At 41.9% G+C, this 24,071-nt stretch overlaps 1 protein-coding gene across 1 annotated transcript in view; it reads right to left on the reverse strand.

Annotated features, from left to right (window-relative positions):
- Positions 1-24,071, reverse strand: part of UNC13C (unc-13 homolog C) — a 1,077,413-nt gene that overhangs the window by 351,089 nt on the left and 702,253 nt on the right. The gene's annotated exons all lie outside the window — the stretch shown is intronic.

Genomic DNA, 24,071 nt, shown 5'->3' on the forward strand with positions numbered 1-24,071 from the left:
TCCTCTAAAATACCATCATCAGCACCGACTACAAACACTCTCTAAGTGACTTGGGAGAAATTGTGCATTAAATTTTGGGGTCTAGTTTCACCTATTAAGTAGAGATGAGTGAATATTTCAATGTTCGGTTTATGATTGTCAAATTTGCAATATTTGTCAATTAATTAATCGAATATTCACCGAGCATAACCAAACGCCATTCATCTCAAGGGGAGGTAAAAACAAACGCATGCACAACACCTTATTATGGCCCCAAATGCTGCCAAAGCACATCAAATGAGGGACAGACACCAGGAAAGTGGCCTCAGTTACCCACAGTACAAATTATAGCATGGCACTGCAACAGTCAGCAAGTCATTCGGTATCAGGGTCTGGGACACCATTTGCAGCTTTCAATTGAACATCACAGTAAAGACAAAGTGGGTGAAGGATAGGTGTATGCCCTCTTTGCTGGGAGCCCTGATACCACATGCAACACCTCTACTTGCTGTTATGCTGAGTCACATTCAGGTGGCACAAATCAGTTTTGTAGACTACCATTGTCAGAAAAATTTAAGGATAGTTGCATGGGTAGTTGAGTTGAAGGAAGTGGAGGCCTGATGGCAGGTACGGACTGGAGCTGAAATTCAGCCCTGGCATTTGAAATCACACAGGCCAGATGGGATATATTACTAATATTACCCTGAATGGAGGAAAAGAAGATTTAATACAAGACCAATATTTCTAATGATATCTGTGGCCTGCTAGGGTAAAATGACGGAGTCAGCAACTTTGTGTTCCATCACAACTCTTAACAGTATGGATGTCTTGAGAACATGGATTCTGCTAACAACATTGCAGACAAGGCAGCCCACGACCAGATAGGCCCTTCTGGCATTTGCCACAATTGCCAGATGGCCAGTCCTGTCCTGCCTGATGTCTTGGAGGCCTACTGCTACAGGCAACATGCATGAAGGAAACCCAACAAGGAGTGTTCACATTTCCAAAAATTACTGGCACACATCACAAAAGTGGCAACAATTTCACCACAGTAGAAATAGTATAATCTCAATTATGGTCGTTTATGGGTGATATGCTCTATTGTCAGCTATTTGATGTCCTATGTGTGATATTGTTTGCTCTTGATTGGATATATCTGTAATGGTCTAATTGTGGCACCAGTGCTTATAGTGACACCACCATTCTGTGGAGTTAGCAATATCTATTTTCTGTTACATCTATGGTCAGCAATGGACAGGCTTTATTGTATGCCTTACTATTATTAACTCGCTATAACATAATCCCATTGCACAGTATTTGCTTTTCTGTGACACCCTCTATGGTGCCATTTATATGGTAAACTAGCTGACGAGCCCGGCGCTGCCCAGGCATAGTAACTAACTGCAGTTAGTTATAACAAATTATAATGATTGCATCTATATATATATATATATATATATATATATATATATATGTATATATAAAAAGCTGAGTGTAGAGCCCCGCCCACTCCGCATAGCCACATTCACGATAATATCCCACATCATCCCGTCAGCCAGAGCTACCGGACTACTAATATCCTACATCATCCCGTCACAGCCGCCAGACTTCTACCCCTAATATTCCACATCCCGTCAACCATAGCCACCGGACTACTACTCCTAATATCCCACATCATCCCATCAGCCTGGGTTCAGAACCAGAGCACTGAGTGGAATGGCCCTAACTTCCATACCAGGGATCCCTTTAAGAGAGGCCTGGCATCAGAACCAGAGTGCTGAGTGGATTTGCCCTGACTTCCATACCAATGATCTCTTTAATAGAAGCCTGGGGTGAGAATCAGAGCTCTGAGGGATTTACCCTAACTTCCATACCTGAGATCCCTTTAAGAGAGGCCTGGGGTCAGTACCAAAGCACAGAGTGAATTTGCCATCACTTCCATACCGGGGATCCCTTTAAGAGGGGCCTGGGGTCAGAATCAGAGCACAGAGTGGATTTGCCCTAACTTCCATACTAGGAATCCCTTTAAGAGAGCCTGGGATCAGAACCAGAGCGCTGAGTGGATTTGACCTGACTTGCATACCTGTGATCCTTTTAATAGAATCCTGGGGTCAGATTCAGAGCGCTAAAGGATTTACCCTAACTTCCATACAGGGGATCCCTTTAAGAGAGGCCTGGGGTTAGAACCAAAACACTGGATGGATTTGCCCTGACTTTCATACCAATGATCCCTTTAATAGAAGCCTGGGGTCAGAATCAGAGTGCTGAGGGATTTGCCCTAACTTCCATACCGGAGATTCCTTTAAGAGGGGCCTGGGGTCATAACCAGAGTGCTTAGTGGAATTGCCCTAACTTCCATACCAATGATCCCTTTAAGAGGGAAGTTGTGCCTATTGGATGGAGGATGTGTGATGTGTATATGGGTACGGGAGGGGGGGTGTTATGAATGAGTCACCGTAGGAGGCAAAAACAGAAAAGCTAGTTAAGTCCAGAAAACCAGAGAAGTTGGCAGCTATCGGATTGCAGACCCCTGAACCTATCAACACAACTAGCAGTAACCGTGGGGGGTTCCTACGATGCCCTAGACCCCTCGATCACAGCCGGAGGACTATATTGCCTAAAGACAGAAAGGGAAATCTAAACTGCCCCAGAGCAGACCCCAAAGCAAAAGGCAGCCCCCAACATATAATGACGGTGAAGCAAGAAGAAAGAACACTAACACAGACAGAAAGATAGACTGAGCAAAGACGGGGCCCAAGCTAACTAGATAGGAAAGGACAGGAAGGCTGCTGTCTGCAATCCGTGAAAAATCCTATGAAAATAAGAGCCAACAGACTGACAGTGAAAAAGGCCCTGAAGACGCTAGGCTTCAAAAAGATTATGTCAGTACTCAGGAATATTCTGAAGACAGAGCAACCGGCAAAAGGAGATTCAGCTCACCCCAGCAGGGAATGGCAGAATCCAGAAAAGCAGGGCAAAACAAAAACAAAACACAGATGCTAAAAGGCAAAGCAGAAAACTTAGCTTTAGAGGAGCAGGAATCAGACTGGTCTCCTAGAAGTCCACAGAGAAATCACCCGCAGGGCAGAAGGGCGTCGGCAGCCTTATATCCAGTCCGTGACTCCACTCAGCCAGTCATCATCATTAGGCTCAGGTGCCTGATAATCAGGCTCATTACCTTCCTTTACCAGAATAGGGAGTTCACCAGACCTCAGTGAGGAAGGGGAAAATGAACTCACAACAGGGGGGATTCATTTCTGTTGTGCTCTCTGCTCCTTTCTGGGGGTAGACAATGCTTGGGAGCTTATGTTCCCGCCGATGCTAGATTTCTCCCACCAGGTCAGTGTCTGCTGAGGTGTTGTCAAGTGGGAAAACTTGCTCACAGCAACCAATCACAGCTCACCTTCTTTTAACCAGCTCTGGTGAAAAGAAAGATGGTTTGTGATTGGTTAGTGATACACACACACATTCATTTTTATATATAGAGCTTACATATTATTTGGGTGCTATGTTATAGGCCTACATAAACCCTACCATGAATTGTAAGTTTATTGGATATATATAATTGTTCCTTGTATATGCATCTGGTCCATCATTGTTAGCAGCTGGATTTATGCGTGTTTATGCTGTAACCCATAGTGACCACAATTGTGTTCCATGTTTTGCACTTTATTATATGGGTTCTATATTTTGTACTTGTTTTTGATGATTTTATGCATGAAGTGTTAATAAAAAGTGTTAATAAAATAACTTTATTTATATTGTATATCCTATGGTGTGCGAATCACTATTGTACCTCTTTTTTCTCACTTTGTTGCCCCTAATCACCGGCAATGAAAGTGCAATGCAGTCCAATGACAGAAACAGGAGCAGAGGGAGTGAGAATGGTCATAATAACTTTACTCCAACTCTAGTTCTAGCACTTTCCACAAGAACTTTGGATGAAACATTTATTGCATAAAGGAGCTTGTGCTTTAAACATATGTAAGTTCAGTCTTGATAACAAAAAGAGGTACACAAAAATCAGGTGTCCTTCCCTCTCCTATGTATAGCACTCACGCTCTTTTCACATTGCTAAACAGCACTGATCCATTCACTCGCACCATCCAACACAAGAGACGCTCTCACAAATCACTTAACCATCTGCTCACTCTTTCTATCCTCCTCCTTCTAGTCGCAGGAGACATCTCTCCCAACCCCGGCCCCCCATGTCATAGTAAGTCGAACCCTCCCACTGCTACACTTAGAAACCCCTCTAATCTTATTAATATTGCCTGCATGCCTTCTATCTCTTTTAATTGTTCCCTTTGGACTTCTCGCTCAGTGTGTAATAAACTCTCCTTCATTCATGACCTCTTCCTTTCCGATTCTCTTAACCTTCTTGCTCTTACTGAAACCTGGATTCAGCAGTCAGACACCACCACTGCTGCTGCTCTTTCATTTGGTGGACTATACTTCTCTCATACCCCAAGATCGGACAACAGAGCAGGTGGAGGCGTTGGTTTGCTCCTATCACCCAAATGTACCTTTCAGGTTATTCCTCAAGTACCCTCACTTGTCTTCCCTTCTTTTGAGGTCCATGCTGTCAGACTCTACGTCCCCTTCTCCATGCGAGTGGCGGTGGTGTATCGCCCTCCGGGCCCCTCTCATGAGTTTATGGATCACTTTGCCACCTGGCTTCCACACTATCTCTCCTGTGACATCGCCACCCTCATCATGGGAGACTTCAACATTCCCATTGCTCTTCCCCTCTCAACATCTGCTTCTCACCTTTTATCTCTAACCTCCTCTTTCGGCCTCTTGCAGCATACTAACTCCCCCGCGCATGAAGACGGAAACTCCCTCAACTTGGTCTTCTCCCGGCTTTGCTCAGTGGATGATTTCACAAACTCCCCTCTCCCGCTCTCTGACCACCACCTTCTATCATTCTCTATAAAGAACTGCCATCCCGCCCAGGTCACCCCCACTTTCCACACTTTTAGAAACATACAGGCCATTAACATCCAGAAACTTATGAAGATCTTGCAGTCATCATTGGCCCCTATCTCCTCCCTCTCGTGTCCTGATTCTGCACTGAAGCATTACAATGAAACACTTCAAAGAGCCTTGGATGAAACTGCACCTCCTATACATAGGAAAACTAGGCACAGACAGCAACAACCCTGGCACACGCTGCGAACACGCTTCCTACAGCGGTGCTCCAGGTGCGCGGAACGTCTGTGGAGAAAATCCAATCTACCTGAAGATTTCATCCATTATAAGTTTATGCTTAAAACATACAACACTGCCCTTCACCTCTCAAAACAAAGCTATCTCAACTCCCTCATCACCTCACTATCCAATAACCCGAAACGTCTCTTTGACACTTTTCATTCCCTACTTAACCCAAGAGTGCAGGCCCCAACCACGGATCTCCATGCTGACGATCTGGCTAATTATTTCAAAGAAAAAATTGACCATATCCGACAGGAAATTATCTCCCAATCCCTTCATACCATGCACTGTCCTCCCTCCCCCACTGCATCTAGCTCACTCTCTGATTTTGAACCAGTCACAGAAGAAGTAATCAGGCTCCTTGCATCTTCTCGCCCTACCACAAGCACCAGTGACCCCATCCCATCACATCTCCAGTCCCTTTCCCCTGCTGTCACCACTCACCCAACAAAAATATTCAACCTCTCACTCTCTTCTGGTATCTTTCCTTCCTCATTTAAGCATGCCATCATACAGCCATTACTTAAAAAACCATCCCTTGACCAAAACTGTGCTGCAAACTACAGACCTGTCTCTAATCTTCCCTTCATCTCTAAACTCCTGGAATGTCTGGTCCACACCCGTCATATCCACTATCTCTCAGATAACTCTCTCCTCGACCCTCTCCAATCTGGTTTCTGCTCTCTACACTCTACTGAAACTGCCCTCACTAAAGTCTCTAATTATCTATTAACAGCTAAATCAAATGGTCATTACTCCATGATAATTCTCTTGGATCTCTCTGCAGCATTCGACACTGTGGATCATCAGCTCCTCCTCACTATGCTCCGTTCCATTGGCCTCAAGGACACTGTTCTCTCCTGGTTCTCCTCCTATCTCTCTGATCGCTCCTTTACTGTATATTTTGCTGGCTCCTCCTCCTCTCATCTTCCCCTAACTGTTGGGGTTCCTCAAGGATCGATTCTAGGCCCCCTCCTTTTCTCTTTGTATACTGCCCCTATTGGTCAAGCAATCAGTAGATTTGGGTTCCAGTGCCATCTCTATGCCAATGGCACCCAAATATACACTTCTCCTGATATCACACCTGCCTTTTTGGAAAACACCAGTGATTGTCTTACCGCTGTTTCCAACATCATGTCCTCCCTCTATCTGAAACTGAACCTGTCAAAAACTGAACTCCTTGTGTTTCCTCCCTCTATTAACCTACCTATGCCCGACATTGCCATTTCCGTGTGTGGCTCCACCATTACTCCCAAGCAACATGCCCACTGTCTTGGGGTCATACTTGATTCAGAGCTTTCATTCACTCCCCACATCCGATCATTGGCTCACTCTTGTTATCTGCACCTCAAAAACATTTCCAGAATTTGACCCTTTCTTACTTTTGACTCTGCAAAAAATCTTACTGTTTCTCTTATTCATTCTCGTCTGGACTATTGTAACTCTCTACTAATCGTTCTCCCTCTTAACAAACTCTCCCCCCTCCAATCCGTCCTGAATGCTGCAGCCAGGATCATATTCCTCACCAATCGTTATACCGATGCCTCTACCTTGTGCCAGTCCTTACACTTGCTACCCATCCATTCCAGAATTCAGTATAAAACTTATTACCCTCACCCACAAAGCCCTCCATGGCTCAGCACCACCCTACATCTCCTCCCTCGTCTCAGCCTACCACCCTACCCGTGCCCTCCATTCTGCTAATAACCTGAGGTTAACATCCTCATTAATCAGAACCTCCCACTCCCGTCTTCAAGACTTTTCACAAGCCGCACCAATTCTTTGGAATGCACTACCAAGGCTAGTACGATTAATCCCCAAACCCCACAGTTTTAAGCGTGCCTTAAAAACTCATTTGTTCAGACTGGCCTATCGCCTCAATGCATTAACTTAAATATCCCTGTGTGACTCATTTCTAAATTTTTCACCATAACCAGGTTCCTCGCATCATGTTCTCACATGCTTTTTGCATTTAATAGCCCTCTGTGTCTGTACTGTTACATATTTAGACTGTTAACTGGTTCATGCAGTAACAGGAACACCCGATTGTTACACTAGGGAAGGTCCAAACCATAAAAACAATAAAAGCAATTGTTACCATCCACCTTTCGTGTCTCCCTTTTTCCTTATAGATTGTAAGCTTGTGAGCAGGGCCCTCATTCCTCTTGGTATCTCTTTTGATCTATGTGTTTATTGCTATGCTATGCTGTAATGTCTATTGTCTGTACAAGTCCCCTCTATAATGTAAAGTGCTGCGGAATATGTTGGCACTATAGAAATAAAAATTATTAAAAGCAATGATGACGTTTTGGCCCAGTTTGCTATTATTCAACTATCAGTGACTCAGAGGTGTCCTTTTCTCATTTTACCTTATGTATGAGATTCACTTGGTAACCAACAATATAAATGTTCAGAAAGAGTTATTCCATCTAATTAAAGGCATGTGCTATAGGAAGTGATAATGACATTCAGCATCACATTCTGCATCACTATCACTTTCTAAGACAAAAATATACTCAGTTCACTTAAAATTAAATCATGTGTAATACCCTGGGAATATGGTAAAAAGCTGCTTATTCTTTTACCAGCTGCTATAAACCAGTATGTATGGGTAGATTATGTAGATATAGTTATATAGTAGTGATGATGAGTGAACATGCTCGAATATGGTGTTATCCGAGTACGTTTGCTCACCACTATTAGTTAATGCAGTAAACTACCTTTGACACCCAATAATTCTATAGTTGTGTTAATGAACTGCTGTCTCATTATCTAGAGAATCTGATTATCTAGACATAAACCTGGATACAGATAAGTATTATTCCTTACAAAATCCATTCCTTTCAGAATAGAATACTTTATAACAGGGGTCCCCAACCTGTAGCTCGGGAGCCACATGTGGCTCGCGATCCCATGAATTGTGGCTCATGGCTGTCTGCCAGCTTGGTGCATTAGGTCCAGGTGTAGCAAACAGGTATGAAGAGTACATCTCATAATGGTGAATTTTGTAAGTAGCCCTGCACGGAAGTACAGCTATGGATGCAGTTCACTGGCTTTAGGAGTTTAGAGATGTTTTAGGTATGGTACGCTGGAGGATGGTATCACCTTTTAGAGGAGGTGCCCAAAGCTGGATGTGACAACGTGTTGGGTGCCCTTGATGGGAGAATACTGAATGGTGGTATTGTGGGAACCCCTGGATCTCAGTGTACTGCTTTGCAGTAATTTCTATGGAAAAGCTTTGGTTATCACTATACCTGTAATGGGGGCTTTGGTTGACACTACTTTGAAGGGGGTGAAAGCTGGATGTGGCTTGCGGCCCTCTCTCAGTGCTGAATGTGGCTCACAACTCTCTCTATAAGCTGAATGTGGCTCTCAATGCCAGAAGGGTTGGAGACCACTGCTTTATAACATAGCTATCATGTTCTTCTGGTTCACAAAAAATAAAACATTTTCATAAAAAAGTCCTTCTTAAGGCTGGTTTCACACTTGCGTTTGTTTTCACGGTATTTTAGCGCTAAATAGCGCATGCGCTTTTTTTTCCTATACTTTGCATGGGATGCTCTTATGTGCGCATACACATGCGTTTGTACGCGTTTTACCGCGCATGTGTTTTTTTGCGGTATGCGCTCGGGCGCACAAAATGCAACCTGTTGCATTTTTTGTGCGTCCGACTTGCCTCAAAAAAACGCATGCACGCGCAATGCGTTTTTTTACAGCAAGACACCCAATATAAGTCTATGGGTGCGCATTTGTGCGCATTGGCATGCTTATGTATGCGTTTTTTTGCACATGCGTTTTTTTTGTTAACCATGGAATTTAGGGGTTTGGGTTAGAGTTAGGGTTAGTTAAGGGGGCTTAGGGTTAGGATTAGGGTCAGGGTCAGGGTTAGTTAGGGTTTGGGTTAGGGTTAAGTATGGTTTGGTTAAGGGTTAGGGTCAGGGTTAGGGTTGGGGTTAGGGTCAGGGTTAGTTAGGGTTTGGGTTAGGGTTAAGTATGGTTTGGTTAAGGGTTAGGGTCAGGGTTAGGGTTAGGGTTAGGGTTAGGGTCAGGGTTAGAGTTAGGGTTAGGGTCAGGGTTAGGGTTAGGGTTAGGGCTAGGGTTAGGGTCAGGGTTAGGGTCAGGGTCAGGGTTAGGGTTAGTTAGGGTTTAGGGTTTGGGTTAGGGTTAAGTATGGTTTGGTTAAGGGTTAGGGTTAGGGTTAGGGTCAGGGTTAGGGTTAGGGTCAGGGTTAGGGTTAGTAATGTCATGGTTTGGGTTAGTGTGAGGGGCCACCTAATGTTGGAAAAAACCGCAAAAGCGGTAAAAACGCACTAAAAACGCATACAAACGCATAAAAACGCTGCGTTTTTTTCATGCATGCTCATAAAAATGCTTGAAAAAAACGCAGCAGTTGTATGCTTTTGTATGCTTTTCTCAATGCGTTTTTTTGCGGGAAAAACGCGCTGCAAAAAAAAGCAAGTGTGAAAGTAGCCTTAAAAACGTTAATGTATTAGACAAATTAAAGCGTGACTGTGAAAGTGTGACTCCTCTCACTCTGGAGGACTCACAATATTTTGTCTGTACAAGGAGGACTTCATAATTTAAAATAGAGCAGTATAATGCCTAATTTCTTCCTTTGGTAGAAAGGGATTTGAATCATAACTGCTCTTTTCCCACAGACTACAGTTGAATCTGCAAGTGTTATGGACATTAGTAAAACCCTTTAGACACAGTGCAATGTTTTATTTTAGAGATTTTTCCTCCCCTTCTTCTGAGAGTCAAAAATAAAGTCACTTTTTTACATTTGTGTTAACATGGGTGAATGATGGTTGGTATTTTTTTCAGGATGAGCTGTAGTTGTGAATGACACAACTCATTTTACTGACCAAATTGGAAAAAAAATTGTGGCAATTTGAGTATTCAAGTTGAAACAATTAAGGCGATTCCAAATTTATACAGATATTTTACATTTTTGTGGTTTTAAACATTTTGACAACTAACTATTTTCAGTGTGCTATTGATATTGATGGACTGATATCAGAGCTTGTCTTTTTTGAGTTAAGCTATAGCTTTTATTGATACCATTATGGTATACATTCATCGCTTTTTATTTAATTTTTGGGGAACATTACAGACTGGAAAATGGCATTTTGACTTTTTTCCATTTTTTTGTTCATCTTTCATGAAAAATAATTTTAGGTTGTTTTGTTTTGGCAATTACCAAATATGTTGATTTTTTTAAGTATAATTTGACATTTTCCATTTCTTTATAGGAGATTAATTTATAATGACACCGCTTAGCTGCTATATCGTTATGATGGCTGTCATCAAAGAGTGAAGCAACACTTGTAATAACTACAGTAATTAGATTGTAAACACACATTTTAGGCTTCAATGCCCCTTTCAATATACCAGATTTTAACCATTGTGAAATGTTTGCTGTGGCTTGAAACAGAAATATAAAATGTAGTCACAAATATAACATAAATACTGCATAAAAATCAATAAATTCCTTTAGCTTGACACTGATTCTGATATGCCATAATGCTAATAAAATATTTCTGGTCGCTTGACCGGTTCTACTTATCAGTGCTTGAAATCAGTTCATTGGACATAAATGTAAGCTTTACTTCATCTGTATGGTACTTGAAATACAAAATGTAGAAAAAAAAACAAACAAACGCTGTGATAGTGCCAGAATCTATCGTTCCGACACTCATTTTAGATTTTATTGTCAATCATTAAAATGTAGGCTTCTGAGCAAAAACAGTTAAATTATGCATGTTACACGTGTGAGAAAATGAAGCAGGGTTTTGCAGTGGAAATTATTTATATAGAATCATTTCATTTTCATTTACTGTGTGTTCAAACATTTTATTCTGGTAATGAATTTGTATCGTTCATGTACTATTTCTTATTATTGATCAGCGAGTGTGCTTGAAAATAACGTTATCCAAGCATGGTCCCTCATCACTATTTATTACCTAAATGTTACATGGATATGGATATGTAAAACAGAGGGCAAACAATGGGTTACTACTACTAACTTACAAGCATTGCACAGCACAGCAGATTTCTGGAAATTTTTTGTGCCACTGACTGACAAAGAGAAAACACACATTGCCAAGTGTAGATGGCTCTACTAATGTATGGATAAAGTCTTATGGTGGCCATACACATAAGACAACTGATTGTAAACAAGCATTCAGCCAATCTCGCATCTCTCTTAAACACATACAAATGTAAGCTACTAATCCAGAGACATTTCTAACACCCTCTTTCATTTAGTATAAGCTCAGGAGGCAGATTCTGAGTGAGATCTGTGTCTGGCCCATGGATCTTAAAGCACCATTCCAGTGTTTGCTTTTCGGCACTGTAGTGTGGTGCTGTAAACCTCAAGTCCTTCCCCCTAGTCTTTTACTTTTCCTCTGGTGTCTTCACCATTTTTCAGGGCCACTCTGGTCATGCAGTGCTATCTTGTGAGCGCAACTTTTTCCATAAATGCCGCCACTGACGCGCATTTCGCCTCTTTCTCAAGGTGCGGTGGTATGTCGCATAAGGGATCATGATTATATACCCTATCAGCAGGTGCCCTTAATCGGCGCATGTTTTCCGGTCCTGTGCCCCGGAAGTTGCATTGTTTCCGGCGACCAAGATGGCGCCGCCTGTCAGGAAACGTCTCATGATGCCACTGAACTGCAAACGTCACCACTGCGCCTTGTCAATGCTCCACGGCACACTGCAGGAACTTTGGCTCCAGTGCGCATGTCTGCGGTCTGTGCCGTGGAGCATTGACAAGGCGCAGTGGTGACGCGTCGGTGCACTTGTCCTTGAGCATATGATGGGTAAGCACTTTAGCATGGGATAAAGGGGTTGTTTCTCAGGATGCGCACCTGGGTTTTCCCGATATTGTGTCCCGTTTTTATGGCCCATCTTTATAAGAAGCACTTGGCACTTTTTTACTTGATATTATATGGACAGGGCAAAAAGCAGCTGATATTACCCGATTCCTTCATTGTAGATGTTTGTTTATAATTTGTCAGTACTATTTTTATGTATAATAAATTTCATACGTTTCTAATACAATACGGACTTTTACTCCATTTTTTTGTTTGAATATGTTATGTGGGAGTGTCCATTATCGATCCCCTCTGAGTCATAATTATACAAATGGTGACTCGTTTGGGGTACATTTCAATTTGTTCCATATGGTTTTGTTTTAAAGTTCTCAATGCAAGTCTATGGGAGCCAGATTGAGCAAACACTGGAGCAGCAGTAGGTCACAAACTGTCAGAGAATGACGGGAGCATTGATGATAACAGATGAAGACGTTGGAAGGGGAGTATAAGACAGGGGACTTAGTCTTGAAGCACCACTCTAGCGGTATAATTAAAAAAAATGCTGGGCTGGAGTGGTGCTTTAACAACTCATTTATATATTAAGAAGAACGTGTTTTTTTCTGGATTGCAGATATCAAGGCATCATGTTATTCAGCCTCCTATGAGCTACATGCCCATATAGATGGCTTAGGAGGGTTTATCTTTCTGACAGATTCCCTTTAACATGCCAGAAAATGAAAACTGCACACAGTGTAATATGTTATGATGAGCATCTCTCACACAGAACTTACTGTATAGTATATTATAAGGAGAATGTTTCACAGTACAACTGTGTAATTGATGAAATATGCAAATACTAAGTTCATCATAAAAATGAACTGATATACACATGTAGCAGAGCTTATCACTTAACCAAATCAGGGCGTGTGAACACCTCATTTTTTAGACACAGGTGTACTCACATTGTTTTTTCTGTAGAAAGACGCTTTAGGAAAAAGGTGTTTTGCCAAAGACTCTTACTGCGTTTTTGATGCCAGCATTTTTTATCTATATATTGTGTGCATTAATAGTGAAAGCAGGAGCGGACACAAACAGATGAGAGCCCCTTTGCACGACCAATATATGGGAACTTTGCAGTCCGATAACTCATCATAATGTACAATCCCACCTGTTTTGGAGGTAGACGTGGCACTCTTACCTCTTGGTCCCCTGTGCAGGTTGCACCAATGGTATGTCCACTTGGGTGAAGGACTTCCAACAGAAAACACCATAAAAATGGACTGCTTACTTTTTTATCCACTTCATGTCTTTGAAAACCTGAAGCAGTTAAAGTAAGTTTAAAAAGTCTAAACCTGCCCACAGCAAGTCGCTTTTAAATTGCTGTGCCTTTGTTTATTCCTCTTTGCATTTTTTGTGCTTTTTCAGGAGGGTTCCAGGCCTGAAAAGATGTTGTGTGCACATAAAATAGTTTTACCTGAAACTTTAGGGTAAGTATTCATGAATAGAGATGGGCGAACCCGAACAGTAAAATTCCGTGTCCGTACTGAACACCTACTGTTCGGGCAAAGACACCGAACATGGACTTCACCAGGAAGTCCGTTTTACTGTTCGGATTCTTCTGCCCGAACCCCGGGTGTTTGTCATACTGTCTTGAGCATGACAGTGCGGCAAACACTGCTTCTGATCGGTGGTGAAATCATCCCCATCGGCCAGAGAGTCACGATTCCTGCACTGTGAAAAGACAGCGTGAGCACTCGGTGGGTACTGCTCGCATCATCCTACGCCTGCTGCCGCTAATAACAGCGAGAGCAGGAATGACTGATGGGAGTATTAATTAGCCATCTCCTGCACTGTAAATAATTTTTTTTTAAAAAAACAGTGTGGGTTCCCCTGTATTTTATATAACCAGTCAGTCAACGCCAGTCACTAACGCTGCGCTCACTGCTGTTCAGTCACTAGTGGTTCTCAGCCTGGACGGTCATTGTTTTTCCCCCAGACATAGATTGCGGCATTGGACAGAATGATGGATAGGTGAGGGATATGGTTGTGTTTTATTTTTGTTTAATACAGGAGAATGAGGGCTTCAGAGGTATTAGGCATTAGGTGAGTATAACTGTTTGTTATTTTTAAATAAGAAAGTAAAACTGTGTTTTGTTTTATTTCTATTAAAGGACTTTATTCTGGCTGTGTCTTTATTTACCATACAACTATAGGATTAGTAATGGAGAGGTGTCTTATAGACACCTCTCCATTACTAACCCGTGGACTTGATGTCACCTGACAATACAAAAGTGACATCAACCCCACAAAAAGAACCCCACTTGCCATCGTTACAGAGCAAGTGGGAAGAGCCGAGCAAAAGGCCAGATTTAGCGCATCTAATAGATGTGCCTTTTCCGGGCAGCTGCAGGCTGCTAATTTTAGGCTTGGGAGCCAATATCCATGCCCCCTTACGAGCCTGAAAATACCAGCCCCCAGCTGTCTGCTTTAGGAAGGCTGGTTGTTAAAAATGGGGGGAATCCATGCCATTTTTTTAAATTATTTATTTAAACAATTAAAAAATACGGCTGAGGATTGCAGCCCCCAGCTGTGAGTTTTGCCTGGCTAGGTACAGAAAATATAGGGGAACCCACGCTGTTTTTTTTTAAATTATTTATTTACAATGCAGGAGCCAGCTAATGAATGCACCCATCAGCCACACCTGCTCTCATTGTTATTAGCAGCAGGTGTCAGATGATGGGAGCAGTAGTCCCACCCGCTGACACCAGTGACCGGAGTTAAATTTTATACCTCCGATCACAGCTGCGCACTCACGCTTTCTTCTTGATAGAGTGGAAACTGTGGCTCTCTGACCAGCGGGGATGATTTCACTGCCAATCAGAAGCGGTGTTTGATTCGCTGTCTTGCACAGGACAGCGTGGCAAACACTGGATGTTCAGTCCCCCCATTCAAGTGAATGGGGTCCGGGTACTGTTCTGGTACCTGATTTTTTTTGTAACTGTTTGGCCGAACCCGCCAGGCCCAAACATCCATGTTTTCGCCCATCTCTATTCATGAAGTACTAACTAAGTAAATGTCAAATTTTGCTCTACTACAGTGATCCCCAACTTTTCTTACCTTGACAGCCACATTAAAATCTAAGAGATGATCACAAGCCACATCCAAACCTCCCCATCGCTACCATAGTAACACCCAGATCTTCCATTGCTGGTATAATGACAGCCAAAGCTGGCCCACAGAAAGCAGATTGTGTCCCCTCTCCTACATCCAAGGATTCACACATTAGCCCCATTCATTGTTCTCTTATCAAGCACCCCAACCACAATATTGCAGCATCATCTTATCTCCAGCTTACCATATTTATCCCACCCCTTCCATCTTCTGGAGACATGTTCTTCATAGCTGTTTGCTAGACCTAGTGCTTATGGACCAAGCTGTCAGATGTCAGTGAGCCACACATCATGGGCATGTGAGTCACATGTGGTTCCTTAACCACAGTTTGGCGGCCCTCACTTTACTACATCTACGGCTACATTTCTCTATAGAACTCACACCTTGCACTTCATGACCACAAGATATTGTGGGATGTTTATATCACATAATTCCTCATCTACATAGAATAATGTAAAAAGTAATGCTTACCATTGAGTACAGTGGAAGGAGTTTATGATTATTTTAAAGTTACTGCCTAATCAATTAACAGCATAAGTATAAAGCAAAGCAAGCAGGAAAGTGTAGACATTACATGGATGATTCATAAAAATGTACATGGTATTGATTTACACACCCTTAGTAAAAATCCAATATGTAATCAAACAGCAGCAAATCATCTGCTGAAGTGCAAGTATATAACAAAAGCAGAAGCTGCAGACCTATATAATATTGGATTCTGCTTTACAATACGTGGAATTCTTCTTGGCATCAAACACAGGCATTCAGCTTTACAATATTAGTGTATATTGCAATCTTAGTGGCTTCTGCATTTTACTCCCAGATTTAATTTCTGATTTTCTATTGATTTCTACAAAAGACTTATTTCTCAGCTGGTCATATCTCTTTTCATCCATGGAGATCTCCATTTATTTCACTCTCCATCTGTGACTCCAATCATTTTGATATGACTAGTAAAATCCCTTCCCTTGCTGTTACCAAGGCTCAGGCTTTTTTTTTTCTATTGTGCCATCTATCTGCTCTTCTGGAACCTAAACCTGAACAAAATAATTCATAGTGTCCAGGTGGGTTAATGCTGAATTGGTTTTGAAAGATTTTTTAGATTTAGCTAAATTTTTATGTTGAGGATATAAAACAATGCTGGTTTTGCTCTAATGGCAATGCACAAACCCATTTACTCAGTTGTACTTCAGTAGTGTTTTTACATAATTCCTAAATTGTTTATGTTGACAAAACACAAATTTATAACTATAGTTTCTTGCTATATTTGACATCCCAAAAGAGGTTATTAAATAAAGTTTCCTCGTAAACACCAAAGCTTTTTAGAAGAGAAGATATCTGGTTGCAATTGTGCAACTATGTTCTGATTTAAGCGGACCGTGTTTTGGACAACATGAATCGACTGTGACAGGTTCCTAGTAAAATAAAATGGATGTAGCATGTGTAATGTACATTATGTTTCAAATTTAACAATTTTGTATGAAAAATAACTTCAAACTATAAGCAGGGGTGTACGTATTGCGGTAGCAGAGAGTGTGACCGTGACCTGTGCGGGGGCGGGCCCGCTGATTCTAGCGCCTAATTCAGCTGGATGTCAATCTGAGGATGCACATTCAGCTGAAGTGTATTGCAGTGCATGGTCCCTCTGGTTCCCTGCACTGGAATACATGCTCCCAGCCAATCAGAAGCATGAAGTTGATGCCTGCATGCCAGTCTTGATTGGTGCATGGCAGTGGTGTCATGTGCTGGCAGTGATGTCATACGTAGCCCGATTCGGCACACCAAAGTCAGCTGCAGAGGAGGATGCTGCACGTCGTGGGAGTAGAGGAAGGTAAGACTTGTTTTTTTTAATGCTTTGGAAAACAGAACGGACATTATACCAGAAAGAGGTCCAGGATGGGAGATATTGCAACATGAATGGGCCAGGATGAGAGACATAACAGAAAGGGGCCACAATGGGGGACATTAATACAGAAAGATACCATAGTGGGGACACTATTACACCTATGTCTTTATAGGCTCTAAGGCCCTTACATCTGACCAACATGCAGCTTGGGGCCCAGTTCCAAATTTTGCAACGGGGCCCATGGGACTAACTATGGCACTGACTATAAGCAATCTATAATGAGGTTTCTTCTACCTGATATTGCTTGCTATTATCTAAAAACTCTCCAAACTTACGCCGCTGATATGATCTCCCCATTGTCATTCCTGGTGGTCAAGTGATAATTTTAGGTCACGCAACCGCTTCAGACACAAATTGGCTGAAGTCTTTCAGTATTCAGATTTTCAATGTTATATGACCATCAGGAGAGCCAGTGAGGAGACTGCAAGAGAGGAGCCAGTGCGTGAGAGACGTATGCACATTTATATTTTCTGCCCCTTTACCTTTTAAAATAAACAGCCTCTACAGATTGTCTAAGATCTAGCGCAGCTCCCCAGATGTGTGCTGGAGATGCGGAGACACCAACACAGATATGTTACATGTCTGTTGGGGGTGCCGTAAAGTAGAGCAGCTCTGGGATGCAATCTCCAATTTAGTGTCTCAGATTAGTGGTATCCCAATTAAAATTGGGAGAGAGCAGGCGCTTCTGGCCATTGAACCGGATTTGATTCCGCATGGGTTCAGGACGGTGATTACACACATCCTCATAGCTACTAGAATTAAAATTTCAGGATATTGGAAAAAAACCAAATGTTCGTCATTGTCTGAGATCGTAGCATTGGTGAATCATAATTGTCTATCAGAGAGTATAATTGCTTCATCCACCAATAATACAACATCATATCTCAGGAGGTGGGACAGCTGGCTATCATTCAGACTTAATACTGTGGTTATGGAGATGTAAGAGCTATTAATGGTAAATTATGGGTACAGTAATCTGTTGTCACCACACCACACCCTCCCCTTTTCCTTTTTTTTCCTCATAATGTTCAGTTATGTTAAAATACTATTATATTTGGCCGAAAAATAATTGAGGTAATTTTTGTTCAATGTTCAAGGATTGGAAGGCTAAATGGTTGTTAAATATGATTTTATTTAAAATCAATTAAATTTATGGTTAAAAAATAAATAAATAAACAGCCTCATGGGTTGACTCTACTGCCTTCTGAATAAGCCTATGAAAGTACATTATTACAAAGAACATCAAAGAAATTCCAATTCTATTTATGATCTACTCTAGGTATAGCATAGCAAGGAAGAAGCAATAAACAGCAGTAATCAATTATTCAGCAGTAAACAACACAATGAACAGTATTATGTGACAGCAACAAAGTGGTATCATGTACAAGGTCATAGTGCTGGATCTATAGTATAGGATCAGATGACGTCAATGTAACGTGAATATGTTCCAGAAGACAGTTAAATCAGTAAAAAGCAGTAAATGTTCTCCCTGCTTTCTTACTACAAAGCATGTATGATGTTTGCCATCACTTACTCATAGGTTACACAGTCCTCTAGGAAGACATAAAGTCACACTTTCATACACTGCACTAGCTCTTTGAGTTTCAAAGATCTTTGGTGAATTGCTATGCATGAGTCAAAGCTTACTATGTCGTCAGTTTTTTTTTATTACATCTGATAAAAGTGCATATATGAATGTACAATGGGATTACTGAGTTCCAGATCTGTGGCTGGCATTCCCAATTTGCCGCTTCAGTTGCAGGGCACTGGAGATTTTATCAAAAGGTTTCATAACAGCAAGCCTAACTAATGTTACAAGGTGATATCTGAAAGCATATCGTGCCGGCTTCAGCAGGGGTTGCATAACCTTGTCAGAGGATGAATGGCAAAAAAATCAGTATGTTACTGCTAAGAAAGAGATTCATTAAATGCCATCTGCGGGGGAATCACTCCTCTAATGGGAGAGGTGGCTACAAGTAAAAAGCCATAGACGCTCAGCTTGATTTGCTGTGTTGCTCCCAGATGACTGGTGCTGATGAAAGTAAGGATGAGAGTACAATTTCCCACGTGAAAAGAATCAATCCATGCAGTCACATGCTACAAGTACCTGAAATTAAAGTAGAGTCTTCAGTAGCCATTAAGGATAGCTCATATTGTTAATCTACAACCTTTGATACTCAGGTAGTCGTCTAAATAGTTACAGATTGATTTCTACTTTCAAAGTATGCAATGTCTTGATAAAAGTGCAGTCAGACGACAGTATAGATCAGACCGCAAAGTTCGGACTGGCCGCGACTCTCCCAAACCGAGTGTGACTGCTGCATTGAAATATATGAAGCAGTCACGCTCGGGTCGGGAGAGCCGCTGGCCAGTCCAATATCAGTCCGATTTTTAAGGCGCAATCTGACAATGTAATAATGTAGTACTAGTAAGAACAGCTCAAGGTAAACTATACTACATAATTTCCCCTATTGCAGCAGAATTTACTAGTGTTCATCCAGCACTAGGAAGGAATATGGTGTGAGAGTGTGCTAACACTAACTCGACATTAACCAAATATTCCCTCCTCGATAGAAAACATTTCTTGGGCATCTCTCATATTTATCAGCATATACTAAAGGAACAAAAAAGCGCAATAAGGTCTTATCCGAGTTGATATTAAAAGATTAAAAGAAATTCACTCACCTATTTGTAGGAGAGATCAAGCACATAGGATTCGTGGTCAGCTGCTGCCCCTCCAAAGGTCAAACCGACTGACCGCTGATACATCAATACTTATGGAAATAATTTATGGACTTCCATGAGCTGCTTGACAAAATACAGAATCCCACTTTCGGTGAAAGATTAATCATTTATTCCCAACGCGTTTCGAAGTAACAACTTCTTCCTCAGGGGATGACAAACATCCCCTGAGGAAGAAGTTGTTACTTCGAAACACGTTGGGAATAAATGATTAATCTTTCACCGTAAGTGGGATTCTGTATTTTGTCAAGCAGTGCATGGAAGTCCATAAATTATTTCCATAAGAATTGATATTTATCAGCATGTACGAGCAGGAATACGGTTTTGAATTAGGGTCGCAAAGGTCAATCTTGTCATGCATGGGCTACCTAATGAAGCTAAAAATGGGACTTCAATCCATGAAGCTCAACCTATTATTTTTATGCTGTTGAGTCGTAAAAAGGTAAAGGGTGTGATGTAATCTTATTCTATAATGGAATTTTTTTTTAACTGGAAATATCAGTTTCACGTTTCAAACCAATTTAATACTGTTGAAGGGGTTGTCTCAGCTTACTAAATAGTTAAAATTGTAAACGGCTTGCAATTTTGCAAAATAATTCTTATTAAAAAATCATCTCCATTGTCAAGAACGGAAAGATTTTAAAATTTTATACTTTACTCTAGTGATGGGCGAGTCCTAAATTACTCGGAATCGCTTGACTCTAGCGAGTCCGAGCCCGGGACTCGCTACTCGTTGCGAGTCTAGCGAGTCCAATGTTAATGAATGGGGAAGCGAGTCTTAGCGAGTAATGTGCGATTTACAAATCGCAGATGTGTCTCGGAAAGCGCTTGCATTGGCGATTTGTAAACCCCACTCGCAACAGTTTGTTGCTGCTGTGTCCGAGTCCAAACTCGCATTTGTTTGTCTTATTTAGCGCCGATGAGGCGAGGGAAGCGATTTTCTCTAGCACACACCATGCTTTGAGCAAACAGGAAATAATCCGAGTCGAGTTGACATACGCACACACACACAGAGCAATCATGGCCCGTGTCACTGTCAACACGCTGCAGTTGATTGATCTGGTGGAGGCTCGGCCCTACACTGCTATGGCCACGACCTCGTCCCTTTGCAACCTCTTTTTTGGGAAATTGTGGTTTTTGTGACATTGTTGACAAATGTATTCAAACTAAAGGAACAAAAAAGCGCAATAGGGTCTTATCCGGGTTATTTCAAGAGAAATGGATTAGAATTTACTCACCCTTTTTAGGAGAGGTTCAGGCATGTGGGATCAGTAATCTGCTTGCTGCACGTCCAAAGGTCAGCTCTGCGACCGCTTGAAACATCACATTTCGGAATAAATTCATGGACTTTTGTGCGCTGCCAGATAAATTCACTAGTCCAGTTTATGAGAAAGATTAATCCATTTAATATATAAATGGATTAATCTTTCTCATAAACTGGACTAGTGAATTTATCTGGCAGCGCACAAAAGTCCATGAATTTATTCCGAAATTTGATTGTTGACAAATGCACAGTCACCGAGATGGAGTTAGGTGGTGCTGTAGGCGTCACTTGCTGGCGGGGTAAGTGTGTGTGCTGACACCAAGCAGTGAAGCTGCACACTAGTCCCTGCACTGTGCACTGCACTGTAAGGCTTGATCCTCCCTGCCTGCCTGCCTACAGTCTACACAGTACTCCTCTGTCCTCCTGGTAGCTCTCAGAAGAGCTGTTTGGGTTTAATATAAGGAATCTTGAAGTTTCCCTACACTAACTGACAATCCCTATGATCTGCTCAAGCATCTACCTCACCCTGCTCTAGCTCAGATCTCTCAGGAATGTAGAGGAAATGGCGGTGGAAAAGGCTTATATACAGCCTCGCCTCTCATACATGACATAGGCATCACCATGGACAGAAGCCAATCATAGTCCTGCCACAACCAACATTACTGAATATGATTGGCTAACATGCTTGTCCATCTAAAAAAGTTTTCTGACCTAACACGCTAGGCTGTCTCGGAAGCTTTGTAGGAACATAACAGATTCTATATTTGCGAGTCCCGAATCCAGTATACAGGACTCGGGATTCGTAGACTCGCTCAGACTCGCTCACAATCGCTGTGTGTTGACATAGGCTGTCTTGGAAACTTGTAGGAACATAACAGATTCTGTGTAAGCGAGTCCCGAATCCAGTATACAGGACTCGGAATCGTAGACTCGCTCAGACTCGCTCAGACTCGCTGTTGACAGCGATGTGATATAGCGAGTCTAGCGAGTGAGAAAAAAAAACTCTGATAAAACTAGGATTGCCATTGACTTGCATTGGACTCGTTACTGTGCGAGTAATCACTGGGAGACTCGCCGAGTAACGAGTCCAGCGAGTCCCTTACTATTCGCCGAGTAACGAGTCCTAGCGAGTAGACTCGCCCATCCCTACTTTACTCCTCATTGCCCAGGGTTCCAGCCACCTTTGCATTCTCAGACTTGTTAGTTTCTAGGTCAGTGAGTCCACGGCGCTTACAGTCTCTAAGATTCAGATCCTACAAGCACTGCGATGAAGATGGCCGGATTCCTGGATCCAATCAGCTTCAGTGTCACAGCTCTTCTCTTATGCTGGAGAGATAAAGCTGTCTCTGCTAATTGCTTGAGAGAGTATTCAGTTCTCAACAGGGATGAGACCAAACTATTGGCCTAAACTGTCAATCTTCAGGAGTACATTGCCCCATGCAAGTAAAACATCGAAATCTTAGACAGTGATGAGATCCTGAAGAAAGATGAGAACACTCCTGTAAAATACTTCTGTCATAAGCTATACACTTTTCACCTGTAGACTAACATAGTAAAATGAATGGTTGACCATCTAATGCATCAACCAGCATAAAATCACCTTAGTAAGAGCAACTTAGTTAGTGGCCCTCACCTCTCACAGATGAAGTAAGTGAATGATCCTCTGGTATTAAGTCTATGTAAAATGATAAAGCTTATTGACAGTGGTTGAGACAATCCTTAAAAAGTGTGGGGGTTACTAATTGTGAGATTTTTTTTTTTTAAAAGTCAGCTGTGTGGCTGTGTTGCCATCATTTTTGCCAATGTCACACAGCATTTGCTAAATCTCTCACATCTTTAGGATAGTGCACACTGTCAGGATTCAGCAATCTGCAGTCACATTGAGTCAAAGCCCAGAAAACCACTATAAGCTACATTTAACGATGAGCTTTTGAGGAGTTTTTGATGTTCCAAATTTTCTGTAGTATTTCTGCACTTATGTATATTAGGTTACTTGCGTTTTTGCACATGTGTTGTTATTGTTTTTTTGACACTGCAGTTTTTGTCTCTTTTTGGAATGTACTGTTCATATTTTTGATGGACCCATAGATTTCTATTGGCCCTTTTCCTCCATGATACCATAAAAAGCAGACATGTCTCCATGAGTTTTGCATGTATACATGGTCCATTAACCCCTTCACGACATGGGTTGTACATGTACGGCGCATGTCGTGTCTCTCCCTTTGATGTGGACTCCGGTGCTGAGCCCACATCTTTCCCGGCACATGTCAGCTGTCTTGAACAGCTGACATGTGCCCCTAGCAGCCGTAAGTTGAATCCCCATCCACACGCAGCAGTTAAATGCCCTATCAATCTCTGACAGCGGCACTTAATGTGATCGTAGCAGAAGCGCATCACTAATCTCGCCCATCGGCGCCCGTGTCACCTGACCGCTGGTCGCCAATGGGTTGGCATGACAAACCAGGGTCTGTAGGTGATCCCTTTAGTTGTCAAGGCCGGACAGCTATGAGCACTGCAAAACAGTCGGCGCTCATAGCAAGTGAGCATTTCTACTACAAACAGGAGATCTGATCATCGCTTGTGTGGAGTAGAGGCAATGGGACAACTGCAGCTTCTAGTCTCCCATGGAGACTATTGAAGCATGCAAAAAGTAAAAAAAAGTTTATAAAAATATAAAAAAATAGAAGTTCAAATCACTCCAGATTCGCCCCATTCAAAATAAAACAATAAAAAAATTAAATATACACATATTTTGTATAGCCGAGTTCAGAATCGCCCGATCTATCAGGCTATAAAAAGAATTAATGCAATTGGTAAATGGCGTAGCCGAAAAAAAGTTTCATGCCAGAATTGTTTTTCTGCTCGCCATAACATTGCATTAAAATGCAATAACGGGCGACTAAAAGATCGTATCTATACCAAAATAGTATAATTAAAAACGTCAGCTCAGCACGCAAAAGATAAGCCTTCACCCAGC

Source organism: Dendrobates tinctorius, unplaced genomic scaffold (assembly GCF_039654945.1).
Source record: "Dendrobates tinctorius isolate UK_male_01 unplaced genomic scaffold, ASM3965494v1 ptg000022l, whole genome shotgun sequence".
Classification (NCBI taxonomy): Eukaryota; Metazoa; Chordata; class Amphibia; order Anura; family Dendrobatidae; genus Dendrobates; species Dendrobates tinctorius.